General features: G+C 47.8%; 1 protein-coding gene across 3 annotated transcripts in view; it reads right to left on the reverse strand.

Annotated features, from left to right (window-relative positions):
- The window catches only part of GABRA2 (gamma-aminobutyric acid type A receptor subunit alpha2), a 381,624-nt gene that overhangs the window by 239,100 nt on the left and 127,925 nt on the right, over positions 1-14,599 (reverse strand). The window lies entirely within an intron of this gene.

Raw genomic sequence — 14,599 nt, forward strand, 5'->3', positions numbered from 1 at the left:
CGCTTCTCTCATACCCCAAGATCGGACAACAGAGCAGATGGAGGCATTGGTTTACTCCTATCACCCAAATGTACATTTCAGATTATCCCTCAAGTACCCTCACTTGTCTTCCCTTCTTTTGAGGTCCATGCTGTCAGACTCTACGTCCCCTTCTCCATGCGAGTGGCGGTGGTGTATCATCCTCCGGGCCCCTCCCATCAGTTTATGGATCACTTTGACACCTGGCTTCCACACTATCTCTCCTGTGACATCCCCACCCTCATCATGGGAGACTTCAACATTCCCATTGCCCTTCCCCTCTTAACATCTGCTTCTCACCTTTTATATCTAACCTCCTCTTTCGGCCTCTCACAGCATACTAACTCCCCCACGCATGAAGACGGAAACTCCCTCGACTTGGTCTTCTCCCGGCTTTGCTCAGTGGATGATTTCACAAACTCCCCTCTCCCGCACTCTGACCACAACCTTCTATCATTCTCTATCAAGAACTGCCATTCCGCCCAAGTCACCCCCACTTTCCACACTTTTAGAAACATACAGGCCATTAACACCAAGAAACTTATGAAGAACTTGCAGTCATCACTGGCCCCTATCTCCTCCCTCTCGTGTCCTGATTCTGCACTGAAGCATTACAATGAAACACTTCAAAGTGCCCTGGATGAAACTGCACCTCCTTTACATAGAACAACTAGGCACAGACGACGACAACCCTGGCACACGCTGTAAACACGCTTCCTACAGCCGTGCTCCAGGTGCGACGAACGTCTGTGGAGAAAATCCAGTCTACCTGAAGATTTCATCCATTATAAGTTTATGCTTAAAACATACAACACTGCCCTTCACCTCTCAAAACAAAGTTATTTCAACTCCCTCATCACCTCACTATCCAATAACCCGAAACATCTCTTTGACACTTTTCATTCCCTACTTAACCCAAGAGTGCAGGCCCCAACCACGGATCTCCATGCTGTCGATCTGGCTAATTATTTCAAAGAAAAAATTGACCTTATCCGACAGGAAATTATCTCCCAATCACCTCATACCATGCACTGTCCTCCCTCCCCCACTGCATATAGCTCACTCTCTGATTTTGAACCAGTCACAGAAGATGAAGTAATCAGGCTCCTTGCATCTTCTCGCCCTACCACTTGCACCAGTGACCCCACCCCATCACATCTCCTCCAATCCCATACCCCTGCTGTCACCACTCACCTAACAAAAATATTCAACCTCTCACTCTCTTCTGGTATCTTTCCTTCCTCATTTAAGCATGCCATCATACAGCCATTACTTAAAAAACCATCCCTTGACCAAAACTGTGGGGCGAACTATAGACCTGTCTCTAATCTTCCCTTCATCTCTAAACTCCTGGAACACCTGGTCCTCACCTGTCTTATCCGCTATCTCTCAGATAACTCTCTCCTCAACCCTCTCCAATCTGGTTTCCGCTCTTTACACTCTACTGAAACTGCCCTCACTAAAGTTTCTAATGATCTTCTAACAGCTAAAGCTAATGGTCACTACTCCATGCTAATTCACTTGGATCTCTCTGCAGCATTCGACACTGTGGATCATCAGCTCCTCCTCACTATGCTCCGTTCCAGTGGCCTCAAGGACACCATTTTCTCTTGATTCTCCTCCTATCTCTTTGACCGCTCATTTACTGTATCTTTTGCTGGCTCCTCCCCCTCTCATCTTCCCCTTACTGTTGGGGTTCTCAAGGATCGGTTCAAGGCCCCTTCCTCTTCTCTTTGTATACTGCCCCTATTGGTCAAGCAATCAGTAGATTTGGGTTCCAGTGCCATCTCTATGCCGATGACACCCAATTTTACACTTCTTCTCCTGATATCACGCCTGCCTTTTTGGAAAACACCAGTGATTGTCTTACTGCTGTCTCTAACATCATGTCCTCCCTCTATCTGAAACTGAACCTGTCAAAAACTGAACTCCTTGTGTTTCCTCCATCTATTTACCTACCTATGCCCAACATTGCCATTTCCGTGTGCGGTTCCACCACTACTCCCCAGCAACATGCCCGCTGTCTTGGGGTCATACTTGATTCAGAGCTTTCATTCACCCCCCATATCCGATCATTGGCTCGCTCTTGTTATCTGCACCTCAAAAACATTTCTAGAATTCGACCCTTTCTTACTTTTGACTCTGCAAAAACTCTTACTGTTTCTCTTATTCATTCTCGTCTGGACTGTTGTAACTCTCTACTAATCAGTCTCCCTCTTAACAAACTCTCCCCTCTCCAATCTGTCCTGAATGCAGCAGCTAGGATCATATTCCTCAACAATCGTTATACCGATGCCTCTACCTTGTGCCAGTCCTTACACTGGCTACCCATCCACTCCAGAATTCAGTATAAACTTATTACCCTCACCCACAAAGCCCTCCATGGCTCAGCACCACCCTACATCTCCTCCCTCGTCTCAGCCTACCACCCTACCAGTCCCATCGGTTCTGCTAATGACCTGAGGTTATCATCCTCATTAATCAGAACCTCCCGCTCCCGTCTCCAAGACTTTTCATGAGCCGCACCAATTCTTTGGAATGCACTACCCAGGCTAGTACGATTAATCCCCAAGCCCCACAGTTTTAAGCATGCCTTAAAAACTCATTTGTTCAGACTGGCCTATCGCCTCAACGCATTAACGTAAATATCCCTGTGTGGCTCATTTCTAAATTTTTTACCATAACCAGGTTCCTCGCATCATGTTCTCACATGCTTTTTGCATTTAATAGCCTTCTGTGTCTGTACTGTTACATATTTAGACGGTTAACTGGTTCATGCAGCAACAGGAACACCCGATTCTTACACTAAGGAAAGTCCAAACCATAAAAACAATAAAAGCAATTGTTACCATCCACCTTTTGTGTCTCCCCTTTTCCCTTATAGATTGTAAGCTTGCGAGGTGGGCCCTCATTCCTCTTGGTATCTGTTTTGATCTATGTGTTTATTGCTATGCTGCGCTCTAATGTCTATTGTCTGTACAAGTCCCCTCTATAATGTAAAGTTCTGCGGAATATGTTGGCACTATAGAAATAAAATTATTATTATTATTATTATAATGTTGCCAATAAATAAATCATCAAATAAAAACAGAGGTACTAACAGATAATGGGAAATCAGGGCTACATTAATAACCAAGAGCGTCGACTGTAGAAACTATTTGTCTAGAAAGGAAAAAGGTTTCAGTCATCAGTCAATCCTTAGTACATTTATTTAAATTAGTGAAGAGGTCAATAAATGACTATCTCTGAAGTAGATGCCAAGCTGACTGATGATCTAGATAACCCTAAACTGTGCTTTTTATAGAGTATGGGAATATGAATATAAATGAAAAAAATACTCCTTCATGAAACCAATTGGTGAAAAATGTCTTATATGATACAATTCATTACCAAGAAGGACTTGGATCTAACGCGTATGTGCTTGTCAAGTAGATGGATCTGCTGCTATCTACAGGTATATTACTTTTCTCTCTATAGCTAAAGGTCTCAGCGATTTGCTTTTATAAAAAAATGAATACATTTTGAGATGGAAAAACAAAATGTATTAAATTTTATTTTTAAACTATGAAGCTCTAATAAGATAACATAATTGTAGAAGTGATAGAATTACTATTATGAGGTTCTCCTAAAGCTGAATGGCTGATGAAGGAATTTTCATAAATATCCCAGATTTTTAAAGAGTGGATACAGTATAAATCTGCAAATAATGTATTATAATTTTTGACAACTAGCCAAGCTAAAGCAGACAGCTGGGGGCTGGTATTCTCAGGCTGGTAAGGGGCCATCTATATTCACCCCATCTTAAAAAATAGCAGCCTGTAGCTACCCAAAAGATGAATTGCCACATGGGAGAGTATTGCTAATTTTCACTTCAGACAGTTGAGGGATATGTTTTTTTTTGTTATTTTTGCTTTTATACAGGGGGCAAGGATGTCAATGGATTAGACATAAGGTGAGTATAATGGATGTTTATTATTTTCTGTCTTTTACAGGGGACAAGGGCTTCATGGAATAGGCATAAAGTGTGTATAACTTTGAAAATTACAGGGGACCCCAACACATTGTTTTTAATTTATTAGCAAGAATAGTAATCTCACATCATAGCAACAGTTTCTGTTGCTTTGCAAGTGCCAGTGCCAAACTGATGAACGCCCATGAGTCTAGTATTCGGCACTAAGGCATTCAACAGTCTGTCACTGGAGCAATCATGAGACCAGGGAGCTTGAATTCAGGTAACCTTTCTTACCAGAGCTCACAGCCACCAAGTCATCAGGCAGCTGCAAGGCCCAGAAACCTCATGGAAAACTTTGAGGGACATTTTATGGTTACTGGAGTTTGGAGTTGCTGGAACACCTGTAAGGCTGTGAACTAAGGTTACCTTAGGTGTGTATTTTACTGTACTTGTTAATAAATAAAAAAATAAATGAAAAAAACAACATGAATTCCCCTTAATTTTTATAAACAGCAGAAAAAAATCTTATAGCTGAGGGATGATATAAATATTTTTGGAAGGAGGGCAATATCCCTAAAGGTTCCCAGGCTATTAATATCAGCTCACAGCTGTTTGGTTATCCTTTACAGGTTATTTTTAAAAACCAGCACAAGCTAAACAGACAGCTGTGGACTGATATTAATAGCCAGGGAAGGGACTTGGGAAATTTACCCTCCTCCCATGCTAAGAACATCAGCCTGCAGCTGCCCCAGAAATGGTGCATAAATAAGATGCGTCAAATCTGACACTTAGGCCTCTTTCACACATCAGGTTTTCGCCGTCAGGCACGATCCGGCACTTTTGACAAAAACCGGATCCGGTGAAATGCAATGCCGGATCCGGTTTCCCCCCCATTGACTTGCATTAGAGCCGGATCGAGCCGGATGGCCATGCGTTTCATCCGATTTTCGCCGGATCCGGCAATGTGACGCGATCCGGCGTCTGGAAAAAACGGCTACTGTAACGTTTTTTGTCTCCGGCGAAAAAGCCGGACACGCCGGATCCGGCGTGTCCGGCTTTTTCATACAATGAAAGCCTATGAGCGCCGCAATGCGCCTGATCCGGCGACAGCCGGATCCGGTGGCCGGATCCATTTTTTTGGGTCTGAGCATGCTCAGTAGCTCTGCCCACAAGACATATAAAAGCAAGACAGTGGGACCCTCAGCCACACCCAACATGCCACCCAAGTCAAGAACCAGGAGCAGGAGAAGGCAGCAGACATCTGCAGCAGCACCATCAGCACCACCCCAAATGGAGCAGCATGCTGAACAACGGGAGGGGAGTACAGCAGCAGATGAGAGACGGTAAATATCAAATCCCCCATTCCTCCAAACTAGGGCTATGGAATATCAAGATATTCATTGGCCCTTTGTTTCTCTTTATTCAACAGCCGCCCAATAGATGCAGCAGCAGCAGCAGCAATGGCAGCAGCAGGAACACCACCCACAGCCATGGAATCTGGCCAGCAGGAAGACAGCACATCTTCTTCTGGGAGCCCTCCCTCGCATCGTCAGCGTTTGACGGTAAGTTTTTATTTCCAAAATCCATCATCTCTGTAATATATGTCTATTCATTGCCTTTTATTTCAAAACAGGATGTAATGATGTATAGTAGGTTTCTATGAAGACAGTGGCTAGATGATAGAGTCACAGACACAGGTATACGTGAAAGTAGTTTGTATTAAACAAGCAGCACAGAACAGCACAGGTGCTGGCGGAGCCAGACAATGACAGCAGTGGTAACAGCAGCAGAACTCAGTCCAGTAGATAGCAAATTGTACACCAGCACTATGTAGATGTAAGCAGACACAATCTTAAAAATGCAGGCAAGGACAGTCACTTAGCCCTCTCCCTTGCGGGAGGGGAATCTTCGGGCACAGTGCAGTGGCAGAGAAAGTCACTAGGTAATTGATACTGGATGTGTAAAGGTAGCAGGGATAAGTCTCTCAGGTGAAACGCACACAGCAGTCAAGATCTTCAGCGCATACCGTGAGTGCTGTAGTAGCGGTGAGCGGTGGAGGCAGAGCTGGAAGGAGCCTTCAGGCAGACACCGTCAGAGGGTCCAGGCGGCGGCAGTAGGCAGCAGGTAATCCAGGTGGATTCAGCAGGAAGGAAGGAGGTAGCACAGCGTGCAACTCCCAGCTAGCAGATCAGGTACAGGACGAGATATACAAGCAAGGTAGTCATGTCCAGGAAAGCTATTTAAACCCGGCGGGCGGGACCAACAGGCGGTGATGTCACAGGAACCAGTATGGCCGAATGAAGCCAGGCTTAAGGGCAACAGTAAGGGCAAAGTCCGGAACACAGCAGAATAGGAACGATGCTTACATTATTCCCCCCTTAAAGAATGTCCTCCGGACAATCTTCGACCAGGCTTGTCCGGGTACCTTAGATGAAACTGCTCCAGCAGCCGCGGAGCACAGATATTCTCCACCGGTTCCCAGGAATTCTCCTCGACAGAGTATCCTTGCCACTTGACCAGGTATTGCAGCTTCCTTCTGAAGATCCGTGAATCCAGAATCTTCTCCACGACATATTGTTCATGTCCATCAACGAGCACTGGAGCTGGAGGAGAGGAAGTACGCCCTGGGAAGGAATTTGGTACAACTGGCTTTAGTAGGGAAACATGGAACACCGGGTGAACCTTCCAGGCAGGGGGTAATTTCAGACGCACCGCTACCGAATTCACTAGAGCCACGATCTTGTATGGCCCTACAAACTTCTGCCCAAGCTTGACAGTCGGTGCCCTCACCCTCAGATTCTTGGTAGACAACCAGACCGTATCTCCCACCCTATACACCGGAGCCGGCCTCCTGGTACGATCGGCTGCTCTCTTATACCTCTCCTGCGCTGTCGTCAAGGTGGTCTTCAGAGCTTCCAAATTCTGCTGTAAGAAAGAAAGATGGTCAGACACAGCAGGCACTGCAGCCTCCTTGGGGAACTGCGGCAAGATGCTTGGGTGGTAACCCTGATTAGCAAAGAACGGTGACTGCTTAGTCGAGGAGTGCTGCGAGTTGTTATATGTGAATTCTGCCAGGGGAAGCAGATCTACCCAATCGTCCTGCAGATGACTTAAGTAGCAACGGAGGTACTGCTCCAGGGTCTGATTCGTACGTTCCGTCTGTCCATTGGTCTGTGGATGGTAAGCCGAAGACAGACTTACTCTAATATCCAGAGCCGCGCAGAAACACCTCCAGAACCTAGACGTGAACTGCACCCCACGATCAGAGATCACCTCATCCGGGACTCCGTGCAGACGGACCACCTCTTGAATCAACAAGTCTGCAGTCTGTTTTGCTGTGGGTAATCCAGCGCAAGGGATAAAGTGTGCTGCCTTAGTGAGGCGGTCCACGACCACTAGAATGGTGTTCTTACCCTTGGAGACCGGTAGTTCAACAATAAAGTCCATTGAGATGGATCTCCAGGGACGAGATGGTATAGGCAAGGATTGTAACAACCCGGAAGGCGACGCACGAGGCGTCTTGAACCGAGCACATACCTCGCAGGATGACACGTATCCCTCCACGTCCTTCCGGTACGAAGGCCACCAGAAGTACCGAGCCAGGAACTCTTGGGTCTTCGTTATTCCACGATGTCCCCCAATCTTAGAATCATGGATCAGTCGGAGGACTTCAAGTCTTGTCACCTCTGGTACATACAGCCGATTCTCCTGTAACCACACTCCTCCACTGAAATTTAGGCTTACTTCGGGGGTAGGTTGCCTTAGCAACGGATCTGCTGCGTATGCTGCTTTGATCTCAGACAGAAGATCCTGATGATGGATTGCAGAGATGAAATGAGCGGGAGACACAACAGTACTAGGAGACGACTTAATCACTTCCTCAGGAGCAGCAATCCTAGATAGCGCATCTGCCTTACCATTCCGTGCCCCCGACCTGTAGGAGATGATGAAGTTGAATTGGTTTAGAAACAAGCTCCAACGTGCCTGACGTGGGTTCAAACATCTTACGGACTGCATGAATTCCAAGTTTCGGTGGTCGGTAAGAACTGTAATCGGAGTTGAGGACCCCAGCAGCAAGTGTCTCCACTCCTTGAACGCCGTCACAATCGCCAGTAACTCCTTGTTCCCTACGTCATAGTTCTTCTGCGCCGGGGATAGCTTCTGAGAAAGAAAGGCACAAGGATGAAGAACTGCCTTCTCACCTCCTCTCTGTGACAACACTGCGCCGATGGCGACATCCGATGCGTCCACCTCAAGAGTAAAGCTCAGGTCTGGGTCTGGATGTCTGAAGATGGGAGCCGACACAAATTTGTCCTTCAGCCGTGTGAACGCCTCCTGGGCTTGCGGAGTCCACCGGAACGGTACCCCCTTCTTAGTCAGTTGGGTGATGGGAGCCACAATCTCAGAGAAGTTACGGATGAAGCGCCTATAGAAGTTGGCGAATCCCACAAACCTCTGAACTTCTTTCACCGATCCTGGCGCTGGCCACTCCTGGATCGCTCTGGTCTTTTGATCGTCCATCTGGAGACCCTGTGGAGAGATGACATAACCGAGGAACTGCACTGTTGCCCTGTGGAACTCGCATTTCTCCAATTTGATGTAAAGATGGTTATGCAGCAGGCGTTGCAGCACTGTCCTCACGTGGAGCCGATGTTCCTCGAGATCACTGGAAAAGATTAAAATGTCATCGAGATACACAACCATAAATACATCAAGCACATCTCGGAAAATGTCATTAACAAAATGCTGAAAGGTTGCAGGAGCATTTCGTAGTCCGAACGGCATGACCCGTGACTCGAAGTGTCCATAACGGCAGCGGAAGGCCGTCTTCCACTCATCTCCAGACCGAATTCTCACGAGATTGTAGGCTCCCCGAAGATCCAGTTTGGTGAATATCTTAGCCTGCTTCACCCTCTCCAGTAGTTCAGAGATTAAGGGTAGCGGGTGCCGATTCATGACCGTTACCTTGTTTAAATCACGGTAGTCCATGCAAGGACGCAGACCCCCGTCCTTTTTCTTCACGAAGAAGATTGGTGCACCCGCAGGAGAAGTAGACGGTCGGATGAAGCCCTTGGCGAGATTCTCGTCGATGAAGTCCTTCAAGGCCTTTAATTCAGGACCAGACAAAGGGTAAATACGCCCGAATGGGATCTCCGCCCCAGATACCAGTTCTATCGGGCAATCATCAGGCCGGTGGGGAGGTAACATATCTGCCCTCTTCTTGTCACATACCTCTGCCAGATCCTGATACTCCGGTGGTAATTGTCCCTCAATCGTAGCTACTACCTTGGGGATAGCCGCGACCTTAGGAATAGCGGGGTTGCTGTTAGAACTTGGAGGGAACTGCACTTCCCTGGTCTCCCAGTTGATGCGAGGATTCTGAACCTGGAGCCAAGGTAACCCCAGGATAATAGGGAAGTGAGGAGAAGATATTAGTAAAAAGGACAAATGTTCCACATGTTCCTCTCCAATGCATACCTTCACCGACTCAGTCTCCATGGTTACCGGTCCAGATGTACAGTAAGTGGCGACCCGTCTACTGTCTCCATCAAGACTGACGACTCCCTCTTCACTGCCCTGATTCCATGCTTCCTTGCAAACGCGATATCCATGAAGTTCCCACAGGCCCCGGAGTCCAACATGGCGGCGCTCTCGACACACCGACCCTGGGAGCAGACCCTCAAGGATAGGTAATAGTGGGAATTCTTCTTAGTAGCGAAGTAGGAGGAAACGACGGATGTCATCGAGATCACCACTGCGTTCAATGGAAGAGATGCCAGCGAATTCATATCGGCAAAGTCCAGGTCTCTCTGATTGTCTCTGCCCCCCGAATTGTTCAGATCTAGGACGCAGGACTCCCCCGCCTCGGAGTTACAATCAATGATAGCTGCAGCCGTCTTACATCTCCTGACTGGACACTCGGAGATGAAGTGACCGGTCCCCCCGCAGTAGAAGCACAGGTTTTCCTTAAAGCGATGCTCCTTGCGGGCATCAGGAGGATTTCTACGTACGGCATCCACCTGCATCGGTTCGGGCTCGGGCTCGGGATTCCTCCTGCTGGTGACATCTCTGGAGGGAGAAGAGAACGGAACAGTGTTATTAAACCGTAGATCAGACCAGCGCTCCTGTCTGCGCTCGGAGAGTCGATTGTCAATGCGGATGCAGTGATTGATGAAGTCCCCAAGAAGCACGGGCGAGTCCCCGCGTGCCAGTTCATCCTTAACTGCCGTAGACAATCCCCTGCGGAAGATGGCCTGCTTGGCTGCCCCGTTCCAGGTGGTGTCTAAAGCCCATCTACGGAAGTCCAATGCATACTCCAGCACCGAACGCTTCCCCTGCCAAAGGGTCAGCAGCGTCGTCTCAGCAGTATTAGCTCGGTTCGGGTCATCAAACATCTGCGTCATTGCGGCAATGAAATTGTCCATAGAGTTAAGCAGAGGGTCGTCGGTCTCAATCAAAGGGTTGGCCCACGCGAGCGCCTTACCAGACAGCAGCATGACTATAGTCAGAACTTTGGAGCGTTCAGTAGTGAACTGTGGGGCATGAGCAGCAAAGAAGATCCGGCACTGGTTCAAAAATCCTCGGAATTTATCCCGCTCACCAGCGAACCGGAAGGGTGGAAGCTTCGGGAAGGTCGGTGTAGTATCCCGGGCAGCACCTGCTACCTGCGCGGCTGGGGCCTGTTCCAGAGCAGGAATCCGATCGAGCTGCATAGGAATCGCTTGCTCCAACGCCAGAACACGATCACCCTGAAGAGGAGCTGCTTGTTCCAGCGCCGTAATCCGATTTGCCAGTCGTTGCAACTGTGCCTCTGCTGCCCCGGCGTTGTGTTCGATACGTTGCTCCAGCGTGTCCAGCTGGGTCCTAATGCCTGCCACATCCTGCCGTATCAAAGCAAGCTGCTTGCTTACACGTTTCTCCAGGGACTCTACACCTGCGGTCTCCATATTGGGGGCTTGTATATCCTGTAATGATGTATAGTAGGTTTCTATGAAGACAGTGGCTAGATGATAGAGTCACAGACACAGGTATACGTGAAAGTAGTTTGTATTAAACAAGCAGCACAGAACAGCACAGGTGCTGGCGGAGCCAGACAATGACAGCAGTGGTAACAGCAGCAGAACTCAGTCCAGTAGATAGCAAATTGTACACCAGCACTATGTAGATGTAAGCAGACACAATCTTAAGAATGCAGGCAAGGACAGTCACTTAGCCCTCTCCCTTGCGGGAGGGGAATCTTCGGGCACAGTGCAGTGGCAGAGAAAGTCACTAGGTAATTGATACTGGATGTGTAAAGGTAGCAGGGATAAGTCTCTCAGGTGAAACGCACACAGCAGTCAAGATCTTCAGCACATACCGTGAGTGCTGTAGTAGCGGTGAGCGGTGGAGGCAGAGCTGGAAGGAGCCTTCAGGCAGACACTGTCAGAGGGTCCAGGCGGCGGCAGTAGGCAGCAGGTAATCCAGGTGGATTCAGCAGGAAGGAAGGAGGTAGCACAGCGTGCAACTCCCAGCTAGCAGATCAGGTACAGGACGAGATATACAAGCAAGGTAGTCACGTCCAGGAAAGCTATTTAAACCCGGCGGGCGGGACCAACAGGCGGTGATGTCACAGGAACCAGTATGGCCGAATGAAGCCAGGCTTAAGGGCAACAGTAAGGGCAAAGTCCGGAACACAGCAGAATAGGATCGATGCTTACACAGGAATCACAAGATGAAGAGGAGCTCCCAGAAGAAGAAGGAAGGGGTGGACAGACACTTGGAGTGGGCTCACAATTGGTAAGTTTTTTGCATCAAACGCAGAAACACAACATCACACTACACACAACACATAGAAAACAATGTTCTGCAGACCACACACAGCAAACAAATGTCTACATCCAAAGACATAACATTTTTTGTTTTCTTCTCTAGTCTTCCCAATCTGGTGCTCGGCCAAGAGGTCCTCGCAGTGCCTCCCAGGGTCGTCGGCGACAGCAACGCGGCGGTCACCAGCGTGTAAGTATAAATATTTTTGCTTTGTTTTTTTGCACTTTTTATTTCATTTCTTTTGTGGAGGCTAATTATGTTATTTTTGTCTTTTTCTTTAACAGCCTTCACAGCGTGCTCCCGACTCTGACGGTGAGGATGGAGGAATCGATGTGGACCACCTCATCGATCTCGTCAGAGAAAGGGAGCCGCTCTGGAATATGGCTGACCGCCGCCACGCTGACCTTATCGTTACCCGACGACTCTGGGAGGAAATCTGTTCGCTCCTTGTGGACCGCTGGGAGGACCTCGAAGCTCGGGCCCAGATTAAAGAGCGTAAGTATATACAGTACCGGTTGCTTGATTTAAACCAGTGTTTCCCGAACTCCAGTCCTCGTGGTCCCCACGGATCATGTGTTCAGGATTTCTATTTACTTTGGAAATCCTGAAAACATGACCCCTGGGGACCATGAGGACTGGAGTTTGGGAAACACTGATGTTGTATACTAACCACTTTGTCCTTTCTTGTTTCAGGGGAGAGAATTGTGAAGCGGTGGCGGTCTGTGAGGGATCGTTTCAAGAAGGAGTTCAATAAAGAGATGCGGGCCCCGAGTGGATCTGGAGGATGCAGGAGCAAGTACAAGTACGCACGAGCCCTGTCGTTCCTCCGGGATACAATGCTCACCAGAAGGTAAATATTACTCACCACATGTGACAAAAAAATGTTTAGATGTAACTTTTTTTTTTCAGCCAGGGCCATACCATGTCACTATTTTAATTGTTTTTTTTTCTCTTTATTCCACAGCATGGTGAGCAGCACTCGGGAGCCTGCACGATTGGACCCTTCTGAGGCGATCCCTGAGGAGACCGGCACCGAGGGACACTTCGACCGCCCCGGTACATCTGCACCTTCCCAGCCTTCCCACACATTCGACCCATCTGTCCCATCCACCAGCACAGGAGCATCGTGGCCGCCTACATTACATGAAGCTGCTGGTGAGGAGATCGCTTTCCCTTTACCCCACCCTTCTGCCCCTGCCACCTCTAGTACACCTGCGGGTACTGGGCGGCAGCGGCAGAGGGGTCAGGAAAAGACTTATGCGCCAGAGTTCTTGCATCTGAATGCATCTTTCCAGAACTGTCTAAAAGTCTTGTCAGAGCAAATCTCCGCAGGCTTTCAGCAGATCAACTCCAGCATTCTGGAGGTGAAGACACTTCTGCAAACCATGCATTCAGAAGCAAGATCTTCGCCAAACCACACCTTTTTCAGGTCTGTTGTGGAGCGCATGGCAACACTATCTCCTACCCAGCAGATGCATGTAATGCATTCGTGCCACGGTGCTCTACAGCAGGTTACCTCCCAACCTCCACCTCCCACCACTGTAGTTCCTCCACCTGCACCCCCTCCAGCCACTTTCCATCCTCCCCCTCCTATTACATCTGCACCCCCTCCAGCCACTTTCCATCCTCCCCCTCCTATTACATACCAGCAACCTCCCCAGTACCAGCAACCTCCCCAGTACCAGCAACCTCCCCAGTACCAGACATCTCCCCACTTCCAGCAACCTGCCCCGTACCAAACTCCTTCCCCGTACCAAACTCCTTCCCCATACAACTTTCCATCAACATCATCTGCTCCTACAGTCCCTGCCCAACCCTCCACTCCACCGCCCACCACCTCTTCTGCCTCCCACATGTCCACCCATTCTGTAGCTTTTTCCACACCATCACCTCTAACTGTTCCTTCCCCACCACGATCCCAGTCCTCTCTCCACACTCCCATTGTCGAAGTGTCCCGCAGCCCCTCCAGCAGTATTTCCACCCCACACTACACAGATTTATGATGTGTTTTGTAATAAAAATGCCCAGTTGGTTTCAAACCTTTATTAAAAAAGTTTTTTTAACTTTAAAAACAGTTAACAAAAAAAAAATATTTTAAATAAAAGTTAAATTATTGTTTACACTGGTTGTCTGTCATTTCTTTCTGCGGCGAAATATGTTTAAAAAAAAGGTTAAATACAGGGTATTTAAAAGGTAAAAAGGAATTCAAAACCAGGTATATAACTGTGGGTAAATTTTAGCTTTTTGCCACAGTTGTGTTCCTGGTTGTGTTTGAAGCAAAGTATTTCACCTAAAAAGTTGTGTTTATTGTTGGTGATTTCCTAACAATGTACACAACTTTTGTTAAAAGGTGAAATACTTTGCATAAAACACAACTAGGTACACACCTGTGGCCTAAAGCTAAAAATAGAGACCATGACAAGATAGCCAACTTTGGTTGGCAAAGGTATATACTGTTGGTACAGAAGGTACACAAGTTTGGTTAGGGCACAAATCTTTCACACTCTGTCATCCTGCCAGTGTACTCTGCCTTGAGGTGACATAAAGTATAGTGCAAAATTGTCCCTCATTACTGAAACCGTCACAGAACTTCTAGTGGTAATGTCATGGTAATCTTGCAAGGTGGTTTCTTCAGAGGTGTCCTCAATGGAAATGGGTTCCTTGCAGATAACAAAATTGTGGAGTACCACGCAAGCTTTGATCACCTCGTCAACAGTTTCTGTCTTGAGGTTGATTGCAGTCAATAGGACCCGCCATTTGGCTGTCAGAATACCAAAGGTACATTCAACCATTCTTGTTGCTCTTGTGAGGCGGTAATTAAAA

Source organism: Dendrobates tinctorius, unplaced genomic scaffold, assembly GCF_039654945.1.
Source record: "Dendrobates tinctorius isolate UK_male_01 unplaced genomic scaffold, ASM3965494v1 ptg000079l, whole genome shotgun sequence".
NCBI classification, from domain to species: domain Eukaryota; kingdom Metazoa; phylum Chordata; class Amphibia; order Anura; family Dendrobatidae; genus Dendrobates; species Dendrobates tinctorius.